This window comes from Miniopterus schreibersii (assembly GCF_964146895.1).
Source record: "Miniopterus schreibersii genome assembly, chromosome: 9".
Classification (NCBI taxonomy): Eukaryota; Metazoa; Chordata; class Mammalia; order Chiroptera; family Miniopteridae; genus Miniopterus; species Miniopterus schreibersii.
Window position 1 is genome coordinate 1,559,308 of NC_138118.1, and position 24,748 is coordinate 1,584,055.

General features: G+C 57.3%; 1 long non-coding RNA gene across 3 annotated transcripts; it reads left to right on the top strand.

Moving 5' to 3' along the window:
• The first annotated feature begins 353 nt into the window (after window positions 1-353).
• Window positions 354-20,168, top strand: LOC308561660. Of its 3 annotated transcripts, none has more exons than XR_013999537.1 (3): window positions 354-419; window positions 958-1,163; window positions 1,670-1,908. It is a non-coding gene; the product is annotated as an uncharacterized lncRNA (long non-coding RNA). The 3 variants fall into 3 exon arrangements; XR_013999538.1 differs by lacking the exon at window positions 354-419 and adding an exon at window positions 19,763-20,168 and having other exon boundaries at window positions 669-1,163; XR_013999539.1 differs by lacking the exon at window positions 354-419 and adding an exon at window positions 6,556-6,896 and having other exon boundaries at window positions 669-1,163.
• Window positions 20,169-24,748: the final 4,580 nt, after the last annotated feature.

Sequence of the window (24,748 nt, forward strand, 5' to 3'; positions counted from 1 at the left end):
CCGGTAGGAAGCAGCTGCCTGGTGCTAGAGCCAAGCCTGTGTTATTTGCTCCGGCAGCCTGGGCTGGCTGACTCCCTCTCTCCTCTGCGTCCGCACATTTGGGTGCAGTTCCATCCCTGTCTGAAAACGACTGGGCCGCCCATCAAGGGTGGCTGTTACGATGCCAATGTGGTTGGAGAGGACCTGGGCTGGTGAGCAGCCGTGCCCAGTAATTTGGCCTGTGAGACACCACAGCCCAGCCGTCGGAGAGCCCGGGCTCCCGAGAATCAGTCCTTTGTTGGCCAGGAGATGTCACTGCTGCATCTTTGCAGAGCCGGCGACCGGCTGCGGGGGCTGAGAGCTTCGAGCTCGCAGGGGCCTGCTGCATTGTCTGGGCCCCAGCCGGGCTTTGCAGAGAGATGGACCAGTGGGAGATACAGGTGTGTTTCTTTTTTATTTATTTGTTAATCCTCAGCTGAGGATAATTTTTTAATTTATTTTTAAAGAGAGAGAAAGAGAGGGAATGAGAGAGAGACACAGAGAGAGAGACATCGATGAGAGAGACACACACACGATTGGTTGCCTCCCCGACTCACCTGGGCCGGGGCCGGGGATTGAACCGGCACCTTCCCTGCTCAGGCAGACGCTCTAACCACTGGGCCACACCAGCCAGGGCCCGGTGTATTTCTGTGCGTCGTAAGGAACAGGCTCACGGGATTCTGGGGCTGACAGGTCCCTCGAGCTACCTGCCTCCTGCGGGCTGGGGGAGGCCCGGGGGAGCGGTGGTGTGAGGTCCCGCCTGGGCGCAGGGGACGGCATCCCAGCTCCCGGCAGTCAGGCCGAGAGTGCCATCCCGTCGCCCGATTCTGTTCTACTCAGACCTGCAGGGATCTGACGGGGCCCGTGCCCCTGGGGAGGGCACTTGCTTGGCTCAGGCTACAGATTCGATGCCGATCTCATCCGGAAACACCCTCCCAGACACACCCCTAGAGAGTCAGACCGAAAGCCTGGGCGCCTGTAGCCAGCCCCGTGGACACGTAAAAGTAACCATCACCTGCGGAAAGGCTGCCAGGCCTCTCCCCGGCCGGGCTCACAGGGTGCTCAGCACAGCGTTAAGGAGACGCTGCCCCCCGGGAGGCTGGGGATTGTCCCCCACCTCTGTCCTCGGTGTCAGTGAACTGGAGGTAGGACCGGCTGACCTCCTAGCTCTCCCGTCCCGTCCCCCGCCCCCTACCATGCCGACCGAAGGCTCCTTCAGACTGAGGGGCAAGGCAGGGGCCTCCCCGATTCCCCACCTGTGGGAACCATAACCCTCATCTCCTTGGTCCCATTTAAAGTCCGTCTGATTGTTTCCATAAGGTCCCCCAGAAATTTGCTTCTAAGCAATGCTGGCCGATGTCAAGGCCAACTTTTTTCAGTCCATCCAGATGCAAAAACCCTCTTATTTTGCCCGGCCGCCGTGGCTCAGCGGTCGAGTGTCATCCTGTGAACCAGGAGATTATGGTTCAACTCCCAGTCGGGACGCATGCCCGGGTTTCGGGGTTGACCCCAGTCGGGGGTGTGCAGGAGGCAGCCGATCAATGACTCTCATCATCGATGTTTCTCTCTCTCTCCCCCTTGCCCTTCCTCTCTTTGAAATCAACAGAAACATATTAAAAAAATAAAACAAAAAAACCCTTTCATTTCACAGGTTTTGCATTCAGCAATCCCAGGCAGCCGGCCACGCTCTCCTCACAGCACAACTGCCATGTATCGGGCACGAAGGGACCTCGGGCCGTGCAGGACACTGAGGAACGGGACCGCGAGGACGCCGTCCCGGCCAGTGGGCCTGTGGCGTCCCTCCAGCCTGCCCGTCTCCGCCCGTCTCCGCCGGGCTCCTGATTCAAGGTCTAAGTGAGAACCAGCGCGGAGCAGATACCCGTGTCCAAGGTAAGCTGGAAGCGTTACTGGCGTAAGAGGTAAATATTGATGGAGCTTAAACAACAGGCCAATATTTATCTCCGGGTCGGTGCAGCCCAGCGCTGGCCTACGTGTGCTGAACACAGTGTACGGTCCCAGGGTCTGTGTCCCCGGGCCCGGCCGCGCCCGTGAGGCTCTGAAGCTGGAAGACGTGGGACCTTAGATTTCTAGACGCACCCAGACGGAGCCCTGGCAAGAAGTCCTAAGTTCCCAAGAGAGGGAATTAGATCAGCCCTGGCCGGTGTGGCTCAGTGGTTAGAGATTCGGCCCAAGGACTGAAGGGTCGCGGGTCCGATTCAGGTCAAGGGCACATACCTTGGTTGCAGGTTCAATAGCTGACGCCGGCCGGGGCGTGTGTGGGAGGCAACCAATCCAGGTGTCTCTCTCTTTCTCTCCCCTTCCCTCCCTCCCTTCCACTCTACCTAAAAACAGCAATGGAAGAAATAACCTGGGGCCAGGATTAAAGAAAAAGAGAGAGAGAGGATTAGCTGAAACCTTAAGGGTCAGAGTCTGAAATCCAAGTCACCAGCACAGAACAAACGGGGGGACCAGCTGCTTCTGCTTTTTGCCGAGAGTTCACCTGGGAGAAAATAAAATTGCGGCCAGAAACGCCCCCCATCCGGGCCTGCCAGCCCGGCCTTGCCGTGACCACTGGAGTGTGAGTTCAGTGCCTGGCAGTGTGTGGAGCGTGGTCCCCGACCGTCGGTGGGTGACATCCCAGGGCCACGAGGATGGGGGCACAGCTCTGCCTCCTGTCTCCTGCCCTCCAGCCTTCTCGCCTGGGGGATCGGCGCCCCCCCCCCGGACGAAAGCCATGTTGATTGCTGCCTTAGAAAAAGAACCTGCAACAGGACTTCTAAGGCCTAAGAAAAGGTTATCAGGCCCTGGCCTGTGTGGCTCAGTGGTTAGAGCATTGGCCCGCGCACCACGGGGTCCCGGGTTCGATTCCCGGCCAAGGGCACGCACCTGGGCTGCAGGTTCTACCTCTCTCGGGAGGCACCTGGTCGATATGTCTCTCACATCAGATGTTTCTCTGTCTCTCTCCCTCTCTCTCCCCCCTCCACTCTCTCAAAATCAATGGAAAAATTATCCTCGGGTGACAATTAAACAACAAAAAGATTATCATTGGAAAAGAAGCCGGAACTTAAAGTTTAGCTGTTCTATCCATGCACTTCCTCCCCCACCCCCAGGATTCAGGAAAAGGTTGATGTTACTCAGTTTTGAAGGGTTACCCCCCATCTCCCAGGGGCCTGGAGTGCGTCTGCCAAGCTCCCTCCCTCCCCTCCCTTCAGGGGCGGACGGACCCTGAGGCCCCGGGAGCAGCTCTCGAGGTCCCAGTTCATCCCAGAGCCGGTCCACTGAGCCAGCTGATGCGACCGCTTACCCCAGGGCCTCAAACCTCACCAGACTCTTTATAACGAACTTCTGTTTTGTTTTTTGTTTTTTAATTCTCACACGAGGATATTTTTTCTATTGCTTTTCAGAGATAGTGGAAGGGAGAGAGAGAGAGAGAGACATTGATGTGAGAGACACATCGATTTGTTGCCTCCCGCAGGAGCCCCGGCCGGGGCCAGCCATCGAGCCTACGACAGAGGTGCAGGCCTTGACCGGAATCGAACCAAGGCCCCTTCAGTCGGAGGGCCGACGCTGTAGTGAACTTCTGAAGACAGTGGCCAGAGCCTGCTCACAGCCCAGAGGCCTTGGGCTCAGACAGATGTGGGGACAATAGTGCAGGTCCCCCTATCCCAGGGTCCCCACCCCCTTTGTCCAGGGGTGAGCCCTAATCACACGGGCCCCATGGGCATGTACAGGAGGGGCCTGGCCCACCTGGGAGATGATGCCGAACTGCTTTTATCAGGGTCCCCATAGCAACCACGTCACCATGGTAACTGGAGACGGGCCTGAGGGGTCCTAGTAACAGCGCGCAGACCTCAGAAGGCACTGGGTTCCGCTCCTGGGTTCAGGGGGAAGCAGAGGCCAGCGGAAGTCGTCGCCTTGCTAATCGTGGTCAACTGGGCCCCTCGATGCTGCCGGCAGCAGGTGGAGCTGGCCTGCCCGAGTCCTCAGAGCCCAGTAGGGCCGGGGGGGGGGCACTAATCGTCACCCCACCCCCAACACCCATGGGGCAGCCTCTCTCACTACTCCCGGGTTGTGGGTGAAACTGACCCGTAGCAGAAGCAAGGCGGGTTTGGGGTTAGGGAATGATGTAATCTGATTTATATTTTTATTTGTTGTTTTTTAATTGATTTTATTATTTTTTTAAGTGATTTTAGAGAGAGAGGAAGTGGGAGGGAAAGAGAGATGGAAACATCAATGAGAGAGAAACATCCACATAGATCGGCTGCCTCCTGCAGGCCTCCTACTGGGGATCAAGCCTGCAACCCGGGCAGGTGCCCCGACCGGGAATCGAACCGGTGACCTCCTGGCGCAGGAAACGGTGCTCAACCACTGAGCCACACCAGCCCGGCTGATTTATATATTTTTTAAAACATTGTTCCGGGGTGGGGTACTCACGGGAGGCAGGAGACAAGAGTGGGACAGAGAGAGCAGTTAGGGAGCTTCCGTTTTGGGCCAGGCCAGAGGTGTGGGGGCCAGGACGGGGGTGCTGGCAGCGGGGATGGGAAGATCGGTGGCTTTGAAATTAACACCGAAAGGACTTGCTCTGCATTAGATGTGGGACTTGAAGGAAAGGGGAGAGAGGAGTCACCGAGGTCTGGGTCTGAGCAACTGGTTAAATGGAGGTGCTTTTATTTTCATGTTTTGGTTAATCTTCACCCAAGGATATTTTTTCCATTTATTTATTTTTTTTAGAGAGAGTGGGGGGGGGGGGAAGAGAAACATGGACGTGAGAGAGACGCGCCGATTGGTTGCCTCCTGCATGCACCCCGACTGGGGCCAGGGATTGAACCTGAAACCCAGGTACGTGCCCTTGACCAGGAATCAAACCCATGAGCCTTTTATTCTCAGGCTGATGCTCTAATCACTGAGCCACACTGGCCAGGGTGGAGGTGCTTTTATTAACAGGTGTATTTGTGTCTCTAGCTTTAGACATGTGTCCTAGTGTGAGTGTGTGTGGGGGAGACCACATTTATGGAAGATCACAGGGCAAGGGTGTGAGCATTTCAGACGCAAAGGGACTGCTGAGTGGACGTCCTGGGCTCAACAGCGCCCCCTCAAGGTTCAACTCCACCCTGACCCTCTTTCCTTATTTGGAAACAGGGTGTTTGCAGATGCAATCAAGTTAAAATGAGACCACAGTGGATTAGGGAGGGCCCTCAATCCAATGACTGGCGTCCTTGTGAGATGAGAGAGAGACTCAGAGACAGGGGGATGCACAGGAAGGCCGCTTGAGGTGGGGGCAGAGACGGGGGTGATGAATCTACAAGCCAAGGAAATGGCAAGGATCGGAGCCCCCTGGAAGCTGGCAGAGGCGGGGAGGGTCCTTCCAGAGCCCACAGCAGGTGCACCACCGCTCGGCCACAATTTATTTTTTTTTTTTAAATCCTCACCTGAGGATATTTTTTCCATTGTTTCTCAGAGAGAGTGGAAGAGAGGGAGGCGGAGAGAGAGAGAGAACATCAAATGAGAGAGAAGCATCGACTGGTTGCCTCCTGCGCCCACCCCAGCCAGGGGCGGGGAGCAAACCTGCCACCCAGGTGTGTGCCCTTGACCGGGTGTCAAACCCACGACTCTTTGGAGTGCGAGCCTGCGGTCTAACCCCTGAGCCACACCGGCCAGGGCGGCTCAGGAGCATCTTGATTTTGGACTTCTGGCCTCGGGAACAGCGAGGAAATACATTTCCATGTCGTAGCCCCCGGTTGTTACATCACTGGATACATGACCCGAGGCAGCTGCTACAGTTGCACTAACTTCCCGCCAACACTGGCCGGAGCTCTTTAAACGTCGCTCCTGTGATTTGCATTCACTGATTATTTGTGAGGTTGAGCCGCTCTTCCTGTGTTTATTGGGCGAAGGTTTTGTTATTTCCTTCTGGTTACCTACTCGTACCTTTGGCCCATTTTTCTTTTGGGTTGTTTGTCAGTTTGTAAACACATCATATAGTCGTCCTCACTCCAAAATTAATATACTTTCCTCCCTAGGAGTGGAGCCTCTGTAGTTCGTACTTTGTTTCGCTTTAATCAATCAGGAGCTCACTTGGGGAAGCAGCTGTCTCTTTTATTTTCTAAAGGGAGACAAGTGTTTCCAGTGCCGCTGATCGAAATGGTCCGTCGCAATCTCGTTGGGCGGCTGCAGGGAGAAGCCCAACGTCTCATTTCCTCCGGACGGGAGTTTCTCGCCTCCCTGAAGGGTGCTCTAAGGCCAGGCAGCCCTCCTTCGGGCCTGATCCTTGCGAACCACCTTCCTGCACAAGCAAGAAGCAGGGCCCTGCGGGTGAGGCTCAGGGCTTAGAGCCTCGGCCCGCGCACCGCAGGGTTGTGGGTTCGATTCCAAGTCCCGGGCACGTACCTGGGTTGCGGGTTCGATCCCGGGCCACAGTCTGGGTGAGTGCAGGAGGCAACCCATCCATGTGTCTCTCTCACATCGATGTTTCTCTCTTTCTCTCTCCCCCTCCCTCCCACTGTCTCTAAAAATCAACGGAAAAAAATACCAAAATAGAAAGAAAAAAAGAAAGAAGCAGGGCTGCTGAGTCTGGAAGCTGATGGTTGTAAACACTCGGATTAATGTGGTCCTGGACCAGGAGAGGGGGGAACGCTGAACTGACCTCACCGAGAGACAGGCCAGAGGAAACGGTCCCACCCAGCCCACCCCCATCATTAGGACGGAGATGTCGCTTCCCAGCCTCGGGGCTTCGGCCGGACAGCTCGGGCTTGAGTTCCAGCTCCTCCGGCTCCTGTGGCTGGGAGGCTGGCATGAGTCACAGGCCCTCCTCCGGCCCCACTGTCTCACTTGGCACAGCGGAGAGAAGTGTAATAATAATAAAGGTAACACTGCCAGCACTGCTATGGGATTGCTGTGGGAGTCGGAGCAGGAGTATGTGGGACGCACTCAGCACAGCGCCCAGGGCTTACGTCACCTTGTCATTTCTCATTTTGTGTTTTAAATTTTCTCACTTTTTATTTGATTAGGAATTAACTGGCTTTTTTTTTTTTAATATATCTTTATTGATTTCAGAGAGAGGAAGGGAGAGAGAGATGGAAACATCAATGATGAGAGTCATTGATCGGCTGCCTCCTGCACGCCCCCTGCTGGGGATGGAGCCCGCAACCCGGGCATGTGCCCCGACCGGGAATTGAACCCTGATCTCCTGGTTCATGGGTTGACGCTCAACCACTGAGCCACACCGGCTGTGCCTCCTCCCACTATTATTATTATCACGATGTTCCCATGTTTCCACACTTCCCCGGCCCACGTGACTCGTCAAACACCTTTGCTAAACTCAAGCTGCAGCCCCACACCTGGCGCCTCTCGGCCGAGCCGGGGTCCTGCGGGCAGGTCACAGGGGCCCAGGGCGCAGGTGAGACGTGGGGCGCACAGCCTCTGCACACAGAAAGCACTGCCCACGCTTGAGCGCTGCTGCTTGGTCCCAGACAACGAGGGACGGAGCCAGGAGCAAAGACCGGACGCTTGGTTTCTCCAAGAGAAACGGAGAGACCGCCCTGCAAACAGTTTCCAGCTGAGAATTGCCAGGGAGAGCAGCGGACTCTGAAGCTGGGCTTCCTCCCGGGGCTGGGGATGGAGCCAGGTAAGCTGGTCACTTATCACCGAGCAAACGGGCTGCTGTGTGGACAGGAGCACTCAGGTCCAGTCCCCAAAGGGCCCAGGCTTCCTGCGACTAGGTTGGAGGGGGTGCATTGAAACGATTGCCTGCTTTGTGCTCCTGCCTCATGCCTCAGGTGCCCCGAATGGCTTTAACGGGACGAGATTCTTTATAAGCCGAGGATGGTGGGGTTAACATTGTGGAGATTAACCCTTAAATCAGTAGACTGAGGACAGCAGATTGCTCTCCAGCCTGTGGGTGGGCCTGGCCTAACTGGTTGAAGGAGTTAAGAGGAAAAGACTGAGGTCCCCTGATGCAGAGGGGCTCTGCCTTCAGACTCGAGCGGCAGAGTCAGCCAGCTCTTCTCCAGGTCCCCACCCACCGGCCTGCCCTGCAGATCAAAGACACGCAGCCCCCACGATCACAGGAGCCAATTCCTTACAATAAGCCCTGCGCCCTGCCCAGGTGGGTCTGTCTCCCTCCCACAGCAGCCGAACCAGGTGCCTTTCGTGGGCCTGCACTAAGGTTCGTGTTGTGGACGAAAAGGGGCCAAATGCTAACCTGACGAGCTCAGGAGAGGCCCTGGGTGGCAGCCTTGCAAACTCAGAGACCTAAAGTGACCACAAAGGATGTTCTGAAATGAAAACTTTTTTAACTAAAAGCAGTTTATGGTGGGTAGTCACATCCTAAGCTGGTATCTTCCCTGACAAAGGCCCATCTTTACCTTAACTATTGTCTATTGTCTTTTGCACCAACGATAACACTCCTTTGGCATGTCAGGGTAACTCCCTTTTTCCACACCCCAAAGGGCACAACCAATGCACCAGGGTGGAGACCACAATCCCCTCATTGTTTTAACATGCTAATTGTTGACTTAACTCTCCTGCACCCTCCTAAGAAGTGGGTGTCTATCATTTTACTTTTTACGCAACCTCAGAGGTTTCCCGCTTTGCTTTCTCCCGCCTCCCTAACCTACCACCAACGGATTTCACGTAACCCACTTACGTCTCCTCTTTTGATTCTAACGTAGAAAACAAGGTGCAAACCTGCCAGTCTCCGGAGCATTATTTGAGATTCTGCTTCTCTGCAGTTGTCGAAAGTTTGGCTCAAATAAACTCACAAAAATTCTTCACAGGTTCGAATGTTTCGTAGGTTAACAGTGGGTCACCCCCAAGGTGTCAATCCCCTCCTGGGGGTCGGACCTCACTTCTGTTGGAAGCCCCCACCCCTCCTCCTCCCTCCCTCTCTGGGTGTCCCACCCTAAGAACAGGCCCTGCTCCCTCGCACTGGCTCCCACGCAGCCCCAGTGCGGCTGAATTGATGAAGGACCTGCCCTCTAACCAGAGGCCTAAGGCCAACCCTTGGATAAGTGGAGTCTAAAAAGACGGAGCAGCAGCGTCTGACCTTGAACTTGTGCCCTGAGCCCTGGTACCTGGCCCCTTGAACCCCAGTTTTCTCCCCAAAGCACCAAGAGAGGGCCCCTTGCAGCCCTGGAGTCACAGCTGCCAGCTGCTGCATTGAGTCTTCCAAACGGGGTATGTATCTGTTACATTGTAACAGCTTCTCCATTCAGGTGCTACAGTTTCAACCCCAGAACAATGAAGGTGCATTTAAAGGAAAAACAACAGATGCCGCCTTTGTCTCTGCAGCCGAAGGGACTGAAATGAATGAAGCATTGGGTGCAGCCTTGCAAGCCCGGGGCCAGGCTCGGGGAGCGGGGACAGCCCTGCTGCGTGTGGGGCGCCCCTGGCGGCCGGGCCTGGTACCGCAGGGTCCTGCCTGGGTCCAACCCTTCCTGCAACAAGGGTGTGAACTGCCGTTGCTGGAATGTCCACGAACATTTTTGGGGTGGAATGGAAGAGATGTGTAGAGAAGAAGTGCGGGTGCTGTGTGTTCGCTTCAGTTCCAGCTCCTAAAGCACTGCGGCGGCTGTGGGCCGGCGTATCTTGAATCAGCCACCTGTGTGTCGTAACTGTGACCTTCTGAGCCCCCGAGGGCTCCTGGAGGCAGAGAGGGGCTTCCTTTCCAGAAAAGTCCGGGCCCCATGCAAAGGAGGAGGGAGAGGAAAATCACCCCAAACTTGGGAGAAAACAAGGGCTTAATTTGGCTGATTGCTTAACTTAAAAAAAAAAAAAAAGTGCTTTTATTGATTTTAGAGAGGGTGGGGAAGGGAAAGGGAGAGAGAGAGAAACATCGATGTGAGAGAAACATCAATAGGCCGCCTCCTGCACGCCCCCTACTGGGGACCCAGCCACAACCCGGGCACGAGCCCTGACCGGGAATCCAACTGGGCTGGGCGACCTCTTGGTTCCTGGGTGGACACTCAACTACTGAGCCACACCGGCTGGGCTTGCTCAACATTTTTTTAAAAAAATCCTCACTCAAGGATATGTTTTTATTGATTTTAGAGGGAGAAAGGGAGAGAGAGAGAGAGAGAGAAACATCGATCGGTTGCCTCCTCGATGCACCCATCCAGGGATCCAGCCCTTCACCTGGATGTGTGCCCTGACCGGGAATCCAGCCCCAGCCTTTTGTTTTACTAGATGATGCTCTACCCACCTGGGCCCCCAGGCCAGGGCCTAATTGCTTACCTTTGGACACCAGGGCAGCGATTTCTAAGAAGCTCCTTGAGCAAACACAGGACCTGCTGTTCGTCCATCAGCTGTCACCCCCACCCCTGGGGAGTGTCACTTTGCCACTGCGTCTGATTAAAAGTCTACCACCTCTGAAGGACCCGGCGTTTACAGCCCTGTGGGGCCAGGTTGCAGGGGTGACTTGCCATGACTTCACGGCCCGGCCGAGAAGGTGGCCCCAAAGAGGGCTCCCCAGGCTCCCCCTTCCTGCTGGGCCAGGGATCTCTGCTCCTTCGACGGCCCTGGGACCAGCTCCTCATCTTCCCGCCAAGTCTCCCTCCGCAGAGCCAAACCCCGTCTTCCCCGGGCGCTGTCCTGTCTACCTGAGAACTCGGCATTAACAGCCTTCCCTTAGCTCACAGTTGTTAGACGGATGACTAAACGTGAATGAATGTGCTATTTCTGGCCGGCGTGGCTGTCACCAGCCTCCAGGGGTGAAGAGAGACTCAAACAGAGAAGGGCTTTTGCTTCTAGAATGTGCCAGGATGAGTCATTCTCAGGGGGGATTCTCTGTAATGAAAAGAGCACTGGCTCAGTCGATAGAGTGTCGGCCTGTGGACTGAAGGGTCCCCGGTTCGATTCCGGCCAACAGGGCACCTACCTCAGTTGCAGGCTCGACCCCTAGCCCCTGTCAGGGTGCATTTGGGAGGCAATTAATCAATGTGTCTCTCATATTGATATTTCTCTCTTTCTCTCTCTCTCCCTCCCTTCCACTCTCTCTGAAAAGCCATGGGAAAAATATCCTCTGTTGAGGATTTTAAAAAATAATAAAATAAAATAAATCGTGGCAGCCACTTCTTTCTTGGATCACTCAAGAGAGGGTGCAGCTGCGGGAGGTCCCGGGGACTCCTGGCCCTGTTGGGATTCTCCTTGGATTCCCAGGATGCCCACCCCTCCTCTATGTGCTGGGAGGCACTGAGAGGTGAGGGAAGACGTGAGGAGAGCGAGACCGAGGGCAAGAAGCAAGCCGTGGCCGTCACAGAATGCCATGAGCCAGGGAGGCCACGGACACCCCCTCCCTCCCTCCCTCCCCGCCCCCCCCCCCGCCTGTTGCCAGGTCTCTTTTCACGAGAAGGGGGTGGTTTGAGCATCTCGGTGCAGGTCCCAGCTCCATGCCATTTTCAGGGATTTAGTATTTATCTAGGTGGGCGCTCGCACCCGTCACCAGGGCTGGGCGGGGCTCACAGGCTGGGCCTCAGGTCCTTGCGTCTTCGGCTTTGCCCTGAGCCTCGCCTGCTCCTAGGGGCCGCACCCTCCCTCCGGGGTCAGGCCGGGGGTGCAGCCTCTGACATCCTTTGCCATCTCAGATGTCACCTCGGCCCCGTGTCTCTCATCCAGCTGGACCCGGACTCGACCCAAGATTCCTCCCCCAGCTCCGGCTCCAGATGGGAGGCTCCTGGCAGCCCCACCCGCTGAGGGGTCGTGTCCTGGAGGCTGAAGTCTGGGTGTCCTTCCTGGGCCAGTGGCCACCGAGGTCCCCTGAGGGTCACCACCTCCTCCTGTGTGTTAGTGTCCTAGTGCTGCCGTAACAAACACCACCAACCGGGGGGCTTATAGCAGCGGACCCTGGGTGCTCTCTCACGTCTGGAGGCCAGGCGTCCAAGGTGCAGGGGATGTGACACAGAGGCCGCTCCTTTTGGAGGCTCTGAGGGGGAGTCTGTCTGTTCCTGGACTCTTTTTAAACTTTTTTTAAAGATGTGTTTTTATTGATTTCAGAAAGAGGGAGAGGGAGAGAGAGAAACATCAATATGAGAGAGTCACTGACCGGCTGCCTCCTGCATGCCCCAGACTGGGGATTGAACCTGCAACCCGGGCCTGTGCCCTGACCCGGAACGGAACAGCGACCTTTTGGGGCACCAGGGGATGCCCAGCCGACTGAGCCACCCCGGCCAGGGCAATGTCTTCTGGCTTTTGATTTGGAAGTTTTGTTTAAGAAATTTTTGTCTACCTTCAAGGCCACAGAGCCCCTCTCTGAATTTTCAGCTATGAACTTTATTTAGTACGTTACCTTCCCCAACAGGCCTCTCACCCGCCCAAGTCCTCCTTCAGCTGGAGGACCAGTAGGGGGCGCCGGTGTTAATTTTTCCCTCGGAGAATCTGTTTGAATTCACATTAATTTCTCAGTGGATCCCCTGGGAGCGAGTTTTTCTTCCAACACATGCCGTTTTCTTTTTCCCTGGTACCGTTTTTGCAGGAGACCAGAGCTCTTGTAGCTGGTGGCTACAATTTCTTGTGAAAATGCAGTGCCGGGGGTGTGTGCGTGACCCAGCGGTGGCTCCATAAATGAGTTTCAGAAACTGATTTCCAGCTTCGTGGTCGGAGGAACCATTAAGCTTGACATTTTGTTCTGTTTGAAGTCAGAGCCGTTACAGGAACTAAAAAAGCTTCCAATTTGCTTCCTGCCCTGTGCCCTGGGAAGGTGACTTCATGGCCTAAATACAAAGCAGCGTGTGAGGGAGGCGCCCCGAGTCTGATCGCAGAAATTTAATTTTGTCACAAAAACTACTGGGGTGGAGGATTACTCCCATTTCTTTTGGTGTCGTAGGGAGTTTTACTGCTTTTCAGGAAAAATACTGATTTTAATTTTTCCCCTCTTATTTTTTCTCTCTTGGACTCATCCCCCCTCCCCCTTCTCTCTCCTAATTTGTAGTGATGGTAGAAAAGGGAGGAATGTGGGTAAGTGAATATCTGAGTGAGGACTGCTCCCCTTTCGTTCCTGCTGAATTTAATTCAAGCACAGCCTACATACAGAAAAACCCCCACATCAGAAGTTTACAGCTCAGCAAATTTCACAAAGTGAGCAGGTCATGGAACCGGCTCCCAGGTCAAGACACAGAAATGACCCAGGTCTCGGCAGCTGCCCTGGCCCCTTCAGTGACCTCCCGTCCCCCAGGGGGCGCCCTCCTGGCTCTGAGGGGCGAGCACAGTTTAGTGTTGGATTTGTGGACTTTGTCTAAGGAGAGTCAGAGAATGTGCATCTCTTTGGATTTGGCTCCTTTTGCCTAATATGTTTGTGGAATTCACCCATGTTGCCTCGTATGCATTTCAGGGGACATTCCTTGGTCTTGGGTTGTGTGTGCATGTGCATGTGCCTGTGTGTGTGCATATGTGTGATTGATGTGTGTGCATGCGTGTGCGCACATGTGTGCATGCACACCTCTGTAAGCAGGTAGGTTTCATTAGATTCTTGCCCAAAGTTTCAGAAAGGACAGTTTACACAGACCTCCTAAGGCCCCCTTCCCAAATATCTGTAGGGAGAAGTGCTGAAGCCGTCAAGAGTCTGATGGGCCCTTCTTTTATCTTAAATTTATTAAAAAATTTTTTTAATTAAAAATTTTTTGTCAGTCAATTTCAGTTGACGTTCAATAATATTTCATGTTAGTTTCAGGTGTACAGCTAGTGGTTAGTCATTTATATAACTTACCAAGTGATCACCTGACAGTTCTAGCACCTCCTGGCCCGTCCACGGCTATGCCAGTGTTAGGAAAACTCCCTCTGCTGGACTTTACATCTGTTTTATAATTACCACCTTGTGCGTCTTAATCCCCTCGCCCTTCCCACCCAGCAGATGGGCCCTTCTCTGCACATGAAAACCAAAACAGATACGTTAGGGGCTGGGAGCGCTGAGAGGGTCCTTGCGTTCAACGACACGGACTGGATCAAGCACCCCTCCCATGGGAGCTCCTGACTGGAAACACCCCCCACCGGTCCTCCCCGCGTGCCCGGAGCATCCAGCGCTGAGAGCAAACCAGGAGACGGTGTGGACGAGCAGAGTGTGGGTCACCTGGGTGAGCCCGGGACAGGCCCCCAGTGCCTGCGGACTCAGGGGTCAGCGTTTGGGTGGACAGACCGGCCTGGGCTCGGGAAGGACCCAGCCGGGTGGACGGGGCAGGTCCCGTGTGCACATAGCGATGGGAGGTCAGAGGGTGTCCCCGGAATACCCCACACTCTGCTTTCCACACAGCCTTAGTGGTTCTGTCTCTGTGAGCCACCCGCCCATGGATCAGGGCGCTTACTGAGTCCTTGCCTCGTGCGGTTTTTCCCATTTATCCCCCCAGCCTCCTTCCGAGGAGGGACCTGTAGCTGCTAATATTTCACAGACGAAGAACTGAGTCTTGCAGGGGATGAACCACGCGCTCAAGGTCGCCCGCAGAGCGCGGGCGAGTCCGGGGTTGGAGCCAGGCTGCGCGGGACGTGCCGGCGGATGGTTTGAAGGCCCCGGGGCCCCAGGAGGGGCGTGTCAGCCCGGAACCCCTGGGGTCCACTTCTGTTTTTCATTTTCCATCTGTTGGCTCCAGCAGCTCTGGCCATATGGTGACGTCAAGTCCTGTGCAGGTTCATTTTCTTTGCAGGAAGGGGTGCTAATGTGCCAGAGGTGGCGATCACAGAGGCAGAGCGCAGGCGGGCGCCCGGGGCGAGGGGGACAGGGCACATCGGGGCCTCGCTGTGGACATGTGGGGGGCTGAAGGCAAGGAGAGGGAAGTTCAGAGGCACTCAGGATGCTGCAGCTAAGGAGGGTGGAGGCAGAATTAGGGTTGAAGACCCAGGCTCCGGAGCCCTCCTTTTGTACCTGTTTTTCTCGCTCTCAACCAGGATACCAGCCCAGCCGAGATCCTCCCGGCCGTTCAGCGTGTGTCACCGGCTCTGTCCTGTGTCCCATGCACCTTGGGACTTAGAGAGGCTCTCGCCCAGGCCAGGCCCCTGGCTCAGAGCAGGCGAAGTCGTCTGGGGCTGCACTGGGGGACAGAGCCACCAGGAAAGGCAGATGCTGGGGCGTGTAGGCTCCAGGGGGAGGCGGCTGCTCTGCCCACATGGAAAGTCTCTACGTCTGACCGTCAGGGAGCTATGCGCGGGCCCTGCCGAGGGCGTGCGGCCGAGGGGCTGGTGGCTCTCCCCTGACCTCGCGCTCGCCGCTTCTGGGTTGGAGCACGTCCACGTTCTGACGGACCCTGAGGGCCCGGCTCACTTCTCTCTGCCCAGCTTGAGTCCCCGGTTACACCTGGCCCTGCCCACAACTTTGGAGTTGGCACCCAGGAACCAGGCCCCACCCGCGGCCTGTGGGACCTGCCTGTGCCCGGGGCTGCGCTCACCTGACGCACGGGTGCTGAAAGACGGACGGCAGAGGGCTGACGGGTCCGAGGGCCAGTCCCAGGGCTGGCGGCATTGTCACCCGTCACCTCTCCGCGTTGCTTCACCCACTCTGCGCGCCCCGGGAACGGGCTCAAATATCGTGCATCAGGTCCCACCTGCAGGGATCCGCGGGCGGTTCAGGGACGCAGCCCCAGTGACACAGGCCTAATCGCCCTTGTCGTTTGTGTCATTTCACATGGGCTCTGGTTCGAAACGCTGATGTGACCAGTGGGCAGGGATCAGCTCCTCACCTCTCCCCGCGGCAGAGCGTAATGCCCGCCTGTGCCCGTTACTTCCCACAGTCAGGGGAGGGCCCGGGGCTCTGCAGCCTGCGTGTGTGATGATGAAGTCGGGGTGCCTGGGAGTTGATGACTTCATTCTCTCTCTCTCTCTCTCTCTAAAATCAAAGCATGTTGTAGGGTAAATATTAAAAAAAGACAGAGAGCCTTGGCCGTGTTGCTCGGTGGCGAGAGCACCGGCCCAAGCACGGAGGGGTGTGGGCTCCATCCCCAGGGCTGGTCGGGGCGCATGAGGGAGGCAACCAATCGAAGCGTCTCTCCCACATCAATGTTTCCCCCCCCCCACTCTGAAAATCAATGGGAAAAATATCCGCAGGCCAGGATTAGCAAACAAACAAAAACATGAAAAAGAGTCCTCGTGGCTCTGCGCTGGGAAAACTCAGGTTCTGCGTCCCACAGCTCAGTGTAGGGCCCGGGGACGCCGTCCGCAGGCTCGTCCACAGGCCCCGCCTGCCCGCCCAGCGCCGGCGGGAATCCGGCCCACATCTCGCATCTTCTGCAGAAACAATCGCAGAAGGGAGACAACGCTCCAAAGGCCCTCACTCCGGAAAGCAGGGAGGCGCCTTGTGTGGCCAGCTCACGGCGGGAAATCACGTTCGGGGCCTCCAATCTGCTGTGCAAACCGCCGCGAACCTGCACGAACCCGAAGGGCTGTTCCACCGCGGCTGCTTGAATTCGCGTGGCCGGGGTCGATCGTTGTGTTTGCGGACTTGCCCCCTTAGCTTTGGGAAAAGAGGCCCGTGGGTCCTCAAAGCCTTTAAGGTCTTAAACCAAAGTCGTTTGAGTAATCGGGGGGAACAGGGTCAGACAGGCACCATCTGGGAGGGTCCTCAGAGGATCACGGGATGTTCAGGCTGTGGGTCTCCTTTCTGTCCCAGGTCACGGCCTCTCAGTCACGGAGGGTCGTGGCCACAGACGCTCTCGGCCTGTGCCCGAATTCTTCACTTTAGTCATTTGTATCATAAGGGAAATAGATAAATCTCAAATCTACAGAGTTTGCAGCTGGCCCTGGCTGGCGTGGCTCAGTGGTTGAGTCCTGACCTAGGAACCAGGAGGTCAGGGTTCGATTCCCGGTCGGGGCCCAGCCCCAGGTTGTGGGCTCGATCCCCAGCGGGGGACGTGCAGGAGGCAGCCGATCGACGACTCTCATCACTGATGTTCCTCTCTCTCTCAGAAATCAAAAACATATTTAAAAAAAAAAAAATCAATGGAAAAAAAAATCTACCAGGTTTGATTTCCTGAGCAAAGGGGGGTGTGCGTGTAGGAAGCTGTGAGACGTCCATGTAGGTAAGGATTCTGAGAGCGTTCACTCTCACAGGAAATCTGTGAATTCTTTCTGATGTTTCTCTCGGCTCCGCTGAGCCGCAGCGTGTTAGACAATCAAGAAACACGGCCAGGCCCCGAGCCGAGGGAGCTTACGAGGTGATTTCCGCTCCTCCGGCTGGAACGAGGTATAAGCCTCCAGGGGGCTTTCCTCCTCCCGTGACTGCGTAACCCCGATCCTTCCTCTCCGCTCGTTTAAACGCTGGCCCGGCTGCTTCTCGGGTCATGGATTCCGGTGCGGGCTTGTCGTGGGCGGTAAATATGGGACAAGGGGGCAAGTCGTGCAGGGCAGGCGGAAAGGTCTGCAGCACACAGGGCCCTGCCGACCGGGTCTGCTGCCTGGCTCTCTCTTGACGCCTGCGATGCATTAATTTTTTAAAAAATGTTTCTATTGATTTCAGAGAGAGGAAGGGAGAGGGAGAGAGAGAAACATCACTGATGAGAGTCATTGATCGGCTGCCTCCTGCAAGCCCCCGACTGGGGATCGAGCCCACAGCCTGGGCATGTGCCCTGACTGGGAATCGAACCCTGACCTCCTGGATCCTAGGTCGTAGGTTGATGCTCAACCACTGAGCCACGCCAGCCGGGCGTCTGGGATGTATTCTGACCCTTGGAGAGGAACCCATGCAGACTGAGCTCTTTTAGCGCCCGCCTGGGGAGCCCTGACGTGCCGCCCAGCCGTTCGCCTCAGGTGTGCTGAGTTGATGGCTGGTGGTTGGTGGGAGGCCGCCGTTCATCACTCGACGTCTTTACAGGGCACTCGGGTGTCCCCACAGCGCGGCACCTGGCTTCCCCCAGAGCCCTGACCCAGGGCCGCCCCGTCTTTTATGACCTGGTCTCAGACCAGCCGTTGCTTCCGTCACGTTCCGTTGGTCAGAAGGGAGGCGCTCAGGCTGACCTGCAGTCGGGGGAGAGGAGCGAGCGCCCACCTTTGGAGGGAGGAGTGGGGAGGGTTGAAGGAGATATTTCCAGGGCAGTGAGACTTGAGGAGACAGCTGTAAAGCAATTTAGCTGGATTTACACCTCATACCGATACCAGGATAAATTCCAAATAGATTAAAAACTTAAATGCAGAAGTAAACCCTTAAGTACTGGAAGAATCAGTGGGAGACTCCTTTTCTAGCCTGGAGCTGAAAAGGCCTCCGTGCATAAAACTCAGAAGCCATAAAATGGAAGATTAATAAATCCCCCTGCTTACGGCACTGCACCATGCAGAGCGTGTTTCTTTATATGCAGTCAAGAGATAAAGGGGAGCAAACACTTGCTGGGAACATCCCAGGCAAAGGATTAGTTTTCCTAAGATAGGAAAAGTGTCCTCGAGTTGCTGTAAAGACCCACATTCAATAGAAAATGAAAAGGCCCCTAAAATAGGAAGAGAGACAAGCCAGCAACGCTTATGAGATGTCTACGCTCTACTCTTTGCCGTAAGGATGCTACTTCTAGGATTCATAGGTTATTATTGTCATACGAATGCCCATCAATAGAATAAATAATCTTATAGTGTAGAATGCCCCACACCACACATGCACACAAAGGTGCACACACATGCACACATGCGGGCACACATGTATGCACACATACAAGTGCACATCCACGCACATGTGCACACACCCACACATACATGAACACACGGACACACATGTATGCACACGTACAACTGCACATCCATGCACATGTGCACACACATGCACACACATGCATGTGCACATGTACACAAAACACACACGCAGTTCACGCACCGTGCTCCACATGGTTGCTGCTTGCCCCGCCCGCACTCTGCAGGGGGGCCCACTGCTTGTCCGTGGCTCAGACCGGACCAGAGGCAGAGGGTCCTCAGGTGAGAGCCCAGCTCCCAGGGGGCTGTCCGGCTGGTGCGCGGGGCCCAGGGAATCGAACCCTGACCTCCTGGATCCTAGGTCGATGCTCAACCGCCGACCCACGCCGGCCGGGGATCAGCTTCTCCTCCTGAGAGAGCCCCTTAGAGCAGAGAGGGGCCCTGGGGACAGCAGGCCTTGCTGTCTGGGCAGCATTTCTCGTCTTCCTGGGTGGGGACCTGGGAGGCAGTGGTCCTGCCCACGTCCCCGGAGACCCCGGGCCCTACCCCACACCCAGGGGCGAGCCTCTAACTGCCGACCCCCTCGGGGGGGCGCTTGCTTTTCCTTTCGCGTCTTCTCAGGGTTCCCTGCTTTCTCGGTTGAATTCACCGGCATAAAAATGTCCCAGCCCCAGCCCTGGCCGGTGTGGCTCAGTGGTTAGAGCGCCGTGGCCCCCGCACACCGAAGGGCCAAGGGTTCAATTCCTGGTCAAGGGCATGTGCCTGGGTTGCAGGTTTGATCCCCAGCCCCAGTCAGGGTGGGTGCTGGAGGCAACTGTTGGACGTGTCTCTCTCACATCCATGTTTCTCTCCCCCCCCCTTCTACTATCAATGGAAAAAACACCCTCAGGTGAGAATTAACAATAACAAAAAATGTCCCAACCCCCAGGGACGGCCTCTGTCTACTAAACGGGGGATGGGAGGGCTGGATGCTGAAATTGGTTAGTGTTGTTTTACCCGAGCTCAGACTTTCACCTTGTAGAGCCTGGGCCCGGACAAGAAGGGACCTGGGGTTGGCAAGTTGTCCTCTTTGGTGACATGCACTCTTCCTGCATCCGGGGAAACAGATGTACCCCTTGGACATTCACGGTCTCGCAGCTTCTTCCATTAATAATTCATCACACAGAGTGACGTCCCAGGGCCTCGCCGGCGAGGAGAAGGGACAGAAACCCCGTGCTTCCCACCCCCGGAAGCCCCGGCCTCCGGAGCGGACAGATGGGCAGCCACCTGCCCTGCGGATCGCCCTGTGAGAGAGAACAGCACACGCTTTGCAGGCCTTTCCTACCACAGGCCTTTGTTGCTCTAACAAATCGGGAGACCGTCGCCAGGGAGAAGGGGTGGCCGCCCCAGCCCAGCTTCTAAGAGCGGCGCTCGGCGCGTCTGTCCCCACGAGGCCAATGCCGTCGCCAAGCGAGCCTGCGGTTGACACGTTCGGAAACTTTCTGCCCCTCCACGTCAGCTTTGTCTCCGGCTCACAGGGCCCTCGGAGGCACAAGCACCTTTGTTTCCGACGATGAATTATATTCGTTGCAAGAGCGTCAGCAAATATGATAAAGTGAGAAGAAAAAGTCACCCGTGGCCCCGGCCTGCGGGGCTCAGTTGGTTCGAGCATCACCTGGTGCACCAAAGGGTCCCAGGTTCGAGTCTCAGTCAGGGCCCAGGCCCAGGTTACGGGTTCGATCCTCAGTCAGGGAGGGTTTGCGGGAAGCAACCGATCGATGTTTCTCTCTGACGTCGATGTTTCTCTCTCTCTCCCTTCCTTCCTCTCTCTGAAATAGGAAAAAAAGCCGCCTGTAATCCTAATGCATCGAGGGGAGCAACACCCATGTCTTGCTTTATCACCTTCCAGGGTACACAGGCCTCCGCACGCACGTAAATAAGTGTTAAAAACAAGGCTGGTGCTGTTATGCGGTGAGGGCTTGTTTCCTACGCGTCTTTCAGCAGAAATACATTGTATCCCAGCGGAATGGCTTCCGCGCGTGTTACTCTGTGACATCTCCCAAATCCCCTACCAACGGATACTCTGTTTCCGGTTATTAAAGAGAACGTGAGCCCCGCGGTGTGGCCGTGGGCTGCGGCCGACCGGCTTTCTCAATCGTCTCCTGTCCAGGCGGGAGGGTGTCTGTGTCCACAGGTGTCCCCCCCCCACCCCGCCGTGAATACAGAGTCGCCCGCAGCGATGTCATTGACGGTTCTACCTAAAGCATGTTTTTGGGGTTTTTTTGGTTTTTTTAGCACAAAAAGAGCATCCTGTGCAGCGGGGGGGGGGGGGGGTGGGTTCGGAGGAGGCGCCAGGAGAGATTCAAGGCGGGGGTGGAAAGCGGCGGATTAAGGAGGCTCCGGCCCGGAGGACAGCGCTCGCCAGGGGATTTACCCAGCGCGGAGCCAGAGCCCCGGCCTCGGGCGGAGACGCCTGCGCCAGCTGAGGCATCACCTGCCGGGAGATTTAAAACCCCCTGATTCCCTCTGCAGAGGGGGTGAGACACCGAACTATATCCGGGGGGATCGGGGCGGATGCACGAAAATCTCAGAAAAGACAGCCTTTCGCCCCGGCCGGTGTTGCCCAGTGGTTGGAGCATCGGCCTGCACATCAGAAGGTGGCGGGTTCGAGTCCCCGTCGAGGGCATGTACCTGGCTGCAGGTCTGATCCCTGCCCCGGGTCAGGGCGCGTGTGGGAGGCGACCCGTGGGCGTGTCTCTGTCACATCCACGTTTCTCTCTCTCTCTCTCCCTCGCCCCCCCTTCTACTCTCTCTGAAAATTGGTGGAAAAAAACACCCTCAACTCCTTAGGTGAGGCTTAGAAAACAAAAGACATGCTTTGCTCTTGGGCAGGATGACCCAGTGTCACGAAGGCGACCGTCCCCCTCGCCGCCACTTAAGCGTGGAGACGCTTCCCGCAGCCCCATAAAGATGCCAACCAGGGCAGAGCGGGAGGCGGACACGTCGATGGCGCCGTCACCCGGGACACGGTGTCTCGTGGTCTCCGAGACCCTGACGGCGAAGAACACGGAGAAGGGGAGTAGGGGGCCTACCGGGCATTGCAGCCGACGCAGAGCCCCCGTGGGTGAGAGGGTGAGGGGCCCGTGCGCGAAGGAGAAACGGCCACGTGGAGGGGAAAACTGCGCCCACGGAAAGAGGGGGCACCTGTGCCCTGGGGGGGACAAGTGAGCAGGCGTCGGCCGGGCCGTGGGTGCTGCCTCCCGGTTGGGTCTAAGCTCGCAGAGCCCGGGCCTCCAGCCGGCCGGGCATCTCGCAGCCTTACAGCCGCCGTGTGGTGGGAAAGGGGGTGCGGGAGGCGAGGCGGGTGCAGGGGGCACACGTGGTGATGGGAGGAGACCTGACCTGGGGCGGTGAACGCAGGAAACAACATGCAGACGATGTGTTGTAGAATTGTGCCCCTGAAATGTACATCACTTTATGAACCAAGGCCACCCCAGTACATGTCATAAAAATTTAAAAAAGAGAAAAGTGAAACCATTAGACAAAATAGCGCAGCCTTGTACATTCCCATAAATCACACACGCACGCACACGCGTGGAAACCTACACACACGCACACACAATCGCTCTCAGAGTCAGGCCCAGGCTCCTGGTTTGTGTTGTGTGTGTGTAATTCTCCCCCGAGGATATTCTTTCCGTTGGTCTTTAGAGAGTGGGAGGGAGGGAGGGAGAGAGAGAGAAACATCAATGATGAGAGTCATGGATCGAGCCCACAACCCGGGCCTGTGCCCTGACCAGGAATCGAACCCCGATCACCTGGATCCTAGGTCGACGCTCAACCGCTGGGCCACGCCGGCCGGGCTCCTCTTCCCACCGTATTCCAGCGGCGCCAAGCACCCCCTCCTGTTCCCCGGTTGGCCTGGTTCAAACCACGACCCAGCGGACGGGGCAGGGGGCTGCCGGGTCTGTTCCCTGAGACGTGGGGCTGAGCCGACGGACGGCGCCTCGTCCAGCCTCGGGCAGGAGTCGTTTCCCTGGACCCGTCCCCCCTCGGCCTCCCTAGAGCATGAGATTGCCCCAAAATACAGAAAGACAGCTAAGCTCGTAAGACAACCTGCCCACTGACAGAAAGACCCTAGAGGGTCACATCCGGTGGCACCGGAAGGCGGCCCTTTGCTGTAAAGAACAAGGGGCCGTGTTATTAAGCTGCGGTTTCCCGCTGATGCCAGGCCCCTGGGCAGCGGCCGGCACCCTTCCCCATGGCCCGGTCCCGGGAAACTAAATGGCCGTAAAAATTAAAGGGAGAAACTGGGGGGAAACCACCCACCTCGAGGGGAGGAGGGGGGAGGAGAGCAGGTGAGAGGCACCCCCTCTTCCCTCCTCGGTCCCGTGACCTCAGGCCCTTTCTGGGGCCAGGACCTCCGTGCCCACTCACGGTGCCTGGTCAGGGCCCTCGGACAGGGACGGCAGCCTCCGATGCCAGCCCGGGGGTTGGGGTTGTCTGCCTGGGTGAACCAGACCCCTCCTCCTTCAGCTGACCTTGAAGCTCTGACCTCCCCACGTCGGGAAGGTCACCGGCAGGGCTCTGACCCGCCGTCCTTGCTGTAAAGCCCCCCCCCCCCCCCCCCCCCGTGTTCGTGTGTCACTGTAGCAGCTGCTGCACCGAAGTGAAACAAAGTCAGTTCAGTCTCTGCGGCCCGGGGGCTGGGCGTCCGAGCCCCAGGTTCGTCCCGAGGCCTCCCTCCCCGCCTGCGATGTCCTCGCAGGGCCACCCTCGGGGTGTCTGGGCTCTCATCTCGCCTTCTTAGGAGGACACGGGTCACACGGGATCAGGGCCGCCCTCCGCCCTCGTTTGACCTTTACCCCCCCCAGCTGCCCTCTCTCCAACGACAGGCCCCCTGTGAGACATACGAACTCTGGGGGGACATGCTGGGCCCAGGGCTGCCCCAGGTTCAGTTTCCCGACCCGAAGGGATGGATTGGGAACCTGAGGTGGCTGTCGGGGTGAACACCACGGCTCAGCTCTCCCACCTGGGCCCCTGAGCTGCTCTGGCCACACAGGGTGTCACAAAAGACCAGAGCACCCAAGGGCCGTTGGGGCAGAGTCTACGGCAGCCAGACTTGGGGCCACCCACAGAGGACACCCCCTCGTCGGGGCTGTGGCATGCTGGGAGCAGAGGGCTCCCCGAGAACTGCACCGGCACCCCCGCGAGCCTGTCCGCTCAGGGGCTGGCCCGGAAGGTGGGTCACCAGCTGGTGACGGAGAACTTAATAGGAGGGCTCCTGAGTCAGGAGCTAGAGCTGAAGAGGCCAACGGCTGGTGGCAGAACCCCAGAGACGGGAACCAGGGGAACAGGTCCCCACCCCCCGCGGGCTGGGGCAGCAGGTCCACCGAGGTCATCGAGATCTCGGGAGGAGTCCCCGAGCTGTCCTGAGACCCCCCCAGGAGGGGCGTTCCAGAGGGGCAGCGAGACCCCTGGGGACAGGGAGCTGGCACCTGCGCCAGGACCCCAGGAGCTCAGGGCCTCCGCCCGCCTCTGAGCGGCCACAGGGGCTGGCATCTCTGAGGGGCCGGCGGAACCCAGCCGGGCTGGGAAAGGCCGCCAGCGGGGCCGCCGCTCTACTGCAATCACCTGTGTGCCCAGGTGACGCGCCGGGGTGTGAGCGCAGGCGCAGGAGGCCCTCCCTCCTCAGTCCCGAGCGCGGCGCCCGCCGGGGGCCTGGGAGGAGCTGGTGGAGCAGAGCCGGGAGCACCGTCCTCCGCCAGCGTTTTCCGAACCAACCGTCTTTTAGAGGCGCCGGTCCCGAGGCCTGGGAGGACCTGCAGCCCGGGGACGCCTAGACGATGGGCGTCGGCACGGGCCCTTGGGCGAAGGTGAGCCCGTTTATGCGTTAGTGGTACAGAGGTGAGTCTCAGGTCTCTCCCCCTCTGGGCCCCCGCAGGCCGGTCATGGACGGGGCGGGCGTGGAGAGTCCCGTCAGAGACCCCCCCAGGGCACTCGCCGCCTCGCTAAGCGCTGCGCCTGGCGGAGGGCGGAGGGTAGCAATTCCCCTGGCAGGCTAACCGCTCGCCCTGTCCCAGCCGCCAGGCGCGAACATGAGGCCCGCATATTAGAATTGCACCCTCGATACCACCAGCGTTCGCCTCTTGTCATATTTCCTACTTAGGCGTCA